Source organism: Hypomesus nipponensis, chromosome 17 (genome assembly GCF_054491055.1).
Source record: "Hypomesus nipponensis isolate SF chromosome 17, ASM5449105v1, whole genome shotgun sequence".
NCBI lineage: Eukaryota > Metazoa > Chordata > Actinopteri > Osmeriformes > Osmeridae > Hypomesus > Hypomesus nipponensis.
In genome coordinates this window covers 16,023,440-16,027,685 of record NC_140377.1, presented here as the reverse complement: position 1 = coordinate 16,027,685, position 4,246 = coordinate 16,023,440, and positions in this window count along the sequence as shown.

Genomic DNA, 4,246 nt, shown 5'->3' with positions numbered 1-4,246 from the left:
ATTTATCATCACGCATGGTTTTAGTATTCCTTTGAGTCAGATATAACTTTCCCTGACGCGGCTGCAGTGAGCGTTTGGTCGCTAAGAAGGCTGTTAAGAGTGGGTCAGTCTGATCTTACATTTCCTTCTTAGTGAAAGATCTTCTTAAGCTAAGAACGACTCTGGGAAACACGTCCTTCTTTCACAGCGCTCCTAAGAAGCTCTTAGCGCTTAAGAGCTTCTTAACGAATCTGGGAAACGCAGCCGTTATGATTAGAACGCAACGTTTCGATCTTAACCCGACGTCGGCCCGACGTATGTGTGCTATCTGGGTTGCCGTGTTCTTTTTTTGAGAGGTAGGCTTTAGAATATTTATTCGAATAATACCCTAAAGCCTACTACTTAACCACTGATCTGTGCTTTTACGTATCCTTTACCACCCGTATTCAACCGATCTTCCTATTTACAACCAAGGAAGGACTTGCAATAACCGAGGAAATATAGAAGCTGTCAATGTCATTCATAATGGAACCCCAGTTAGCAAAACAACGTTGAATCAATGTTGTTTTTCCATCGCGAAAGGCGTTGTTTTAACGTCGTTTTCCGACGTCAATGGATTCAAACGCGCACATCGATTCTTGGTTGATACAACAGTTTCAACGTCATTTTACGATGCACCCAAATGCCAAAACAACATTAAATCAATCATACCTTTTGGTTGGTCTATGGTTGTTTTGTGGGTTACCACTTAATCAATGGAGTGTATGCTTACAGGCTACATTGACAGAAAGTTAATAGGCAGTTTCACAGCAGGAGCAGCTTCACATTAGGTCTGTTCTTTGGGATAGGCCTACATTAGTTTCAGTTACTCGCTGTAGCCTATCGAGGCTACAATACTTGCACAGCTGGGCATACTCATACTCATTTACCATTGAAGTATACAATAAAAAGAAAAACATGGTTTGATATTCAATAGAATGGCGACTTTATTTAGAGGGGCAATTGACTGCAAAACCGATTTTACCTTGTCATAGTTGAATAACAACAGTTCGGTGGGTAAACTGAACGTACCGTGAATATCAAAGTCCATTGACACCTCTTTCCTATTCAAATCTCAAAAAGAAAAAATGTGGCTGTAAAACGCTAGCTTTTCAACAAAGCTACCGGTCCTACTGAGGACTGGTGATCGCCCTCTTATTGGCTCTGGTCTGTATCTTTGTCACGCCCCAGAATTTACATCCAGACCAGCCCGAGGTAGCGTCTATATCCGATACTAGTTTAGCTGCTCGCTGCTCTGTGTAGGCTACTTATAAGGAATTACAAAGAAGAACGTTTTGAATTATAACAAGGATATTGAAAATGGACCACGGAAAGAGGTGCTGTTCCGACCGTATGCTCATTGCAACTGCAAGCTATAAGGACAGTATGATGTTGTGCTAACAGTTATTAGCAATGCTAACGTTTCTATGCTAACTGTATATAGCATACCAGGTAGAATGCTAAATACGTTTCTACACACATCAAATGACTCTAGCTAGACTAGCTGTAGTCGGCATTAGAAGGGAAGCTTCTGAAAAAATAGCCAGAAAACGAACAGCAGTCTGTCTTATTACTAACGCCTGTCTAGATAATCTATTTGAAAGAACTGGAGAAAGGCAGGTTCTAGATACAGGATACGTTAGCATTGCTAGTAACTGTTACTAGTAACACCTAGACTGTAGGCATGTAAACAAGTTTAGCTTGCTAGTTAACGCAAGAGCAAAGGTAGAATGTGTGATAATTTAGCCTGGTTTATATTATCATTTCAAATGACATACAGTCAATTTGTTGAAAACAGTGTTGTGTAGACACAATAGATTTATTTGCGCGTTTTTATTTCAAGTCTCCAACTTCGGTGTTTCAGCGAGTGCTGCTGTTGGCCATGTTGCGTTTTTGCTCCCAGCTTCACTCGTTGATAACCAACCAATCAATGCGCAGCTTATCTAAATATTAATGAGCATACCATAAAAGGAGAAAAGCTAGTGTTTTTTTCCCGTGAACATTTCAGAGGATCTGTCAGAGGGCATAGAACAGCACCCGGGCCATTTTCAACCCAACCAATGTTACATACCCTATTCGGAGACCTTAAGGAACAGTGTGAAATACCCCAAGAACCCAATCAATTGCCCCTTTAAGTAGACCTATTGTTCATTTGTCTCTCCAGCGCGTTTTCGTCCTTTTGCCCCGTCTCGCTCTGGCGCATACCGCAGCCAGCGCTTCACGATGTCAGAAAACTCTTCCGTACAGCATCTGAAACAGATAAGGGACCTAGTTACATACCAGTTAATGCAAATGATACAATGTAGCTGACCTTACATGTGTAGCCGGGTGGGGAAAATACAGTGTATATATTTTGTCATAAACCTTGAAGGAAATTTTTGATTTATTTATTTCAGACACTAGGTGGCGGTGTGACGAGCCAGGCGTTAGCGTGGTGCATCTTAGTCGTTCACTCTTTTTCTTTTCTGCCAAGCATGAAAGTAGCACCCTTCGTGGATGCCGGAGTAAACCTTGTTAAAATATAGGTAAATATTGTAATACCGTTTTAAAAAGGTTTGATTTACACCTGTTAGTCTTGTGACTGGAAGATGTTTTGTGTTTACCATTTATTTTTGGATGGATGTCTATGGATTCGTATGTGGCAGCTAGCGCCAGGTTTTCCGTGACTGTATATTTATATTGTTTGGTTTTCTATGTCAGTGTCCTAAGCCCACTGCAATATTATTTTGTATTATTTTGTTATAAATAATTTCTTGGGGTGGCCTTTCGGCGAAAGTAACAGTTAAATATAGCTGCAAGCAGCGATGCGGGTTCCTCCTCAAAATGGCAAAATATTATAAACATGTACACTGCAGAAGATCGACATTAGGACAACAAGAGAGCAAAACGACTTCATGTTTGGCCAATAACAATTCCAGATTCTCAGTCAATGCACAACTAACTAAAGTCATGTGGGCAACTGGGCTTGGGCGGCGTTCATTTTCAGCTCCTTGCAAGAATAGCCTGTGACAGTTTAGCAGCCGACTCTCTGCTCCCATTAAACTCCACAACATACACAATCAGGGTGACCAAAAAGATTATATTAACTAACCAACAATAACATTACAAACATCTAACTGAACGAACACCACCACTGAAATCCCTCGCAAGGCTGTTGTAACCAAACTATTTTCCACAAGTCTTTGCGTTTTTGGACATGCCGCACTGCATGCTGGGTACCCAAGGGTGCTGACGCTGATTATCTAGCTGTGCTCTGACTGCGTGATATGAGTATTAGTTTTTTGTCAGCTTTGGGACAAAGGTTAAGAAACGGTTCACATTTCAAGGTTAAATTGCATGAAATTGCGCATGGTATTTCAGAATGATGTCTGCCTGTTTAACTAAACAAGTAAACAAAATTATGACAGGCCAAAAGACTGTCTGAAATTGAACCTGTGACCTTGCGCTTTGCAATACAACGTGTCAACCCATTCCGCTAAAGCTGGGGTACATTCGCCTGTTTGAGGGGGGAAGAAGCGAGGGGGAAGAAAAAGGGAGAAAAAGAGGAAAAAGAGAGAAAAGGGGAAAGTGGAAAGTCCCCATTCATAGTTAAAACATTTTTAACCCGTTACGTTTTAAGATGATTCGAAAAAACACCCGAAATTACGAATTTTACAGTGTTTGGGGAAGACGTAGAATGGAACCACAGGTCCGCGGTTCGCGTCCCACCTATGGCACCTTTGACTATTTCTAATAAACAACCACTTGAGTCTCGAAGTGTGTTTATGGTATCAAAATGTAACAATTTAAGATAGGCGGATACGTTGCTAATTTAGTGTAAGTTGAAAAGCATTTGTATCCACCAGGGAGTGCATTATTTATATTTTACATGGTTATCTATTGTACACTATTTGCCTTTATTTTTATTCACTCCACACAGGAGTTCTCTTTTTAGTTAGTTAGATTAATTAGATCTATCTCTCTATCCATCCATCTATTTCTCAAACTGTGAAGCGGTGAAACTGTGAAGCTCTGTGTTTTTGGTTTCTGCACTTACCATATCAACACTTGCATGATCCTTTTATTAAATATTTAAAACAATGTGCGCAAGCAAGTGTAAAATTAATCACTTTTTGATGCTCTTTCTTCTTGTAGACTTGCCGTATTTGGTTAGAAAGAGTAGTGATCGGGAAATAACAACGGACAACAAATAGTTGATAAATAGAAACATTTATCCACAAGTGCAAAA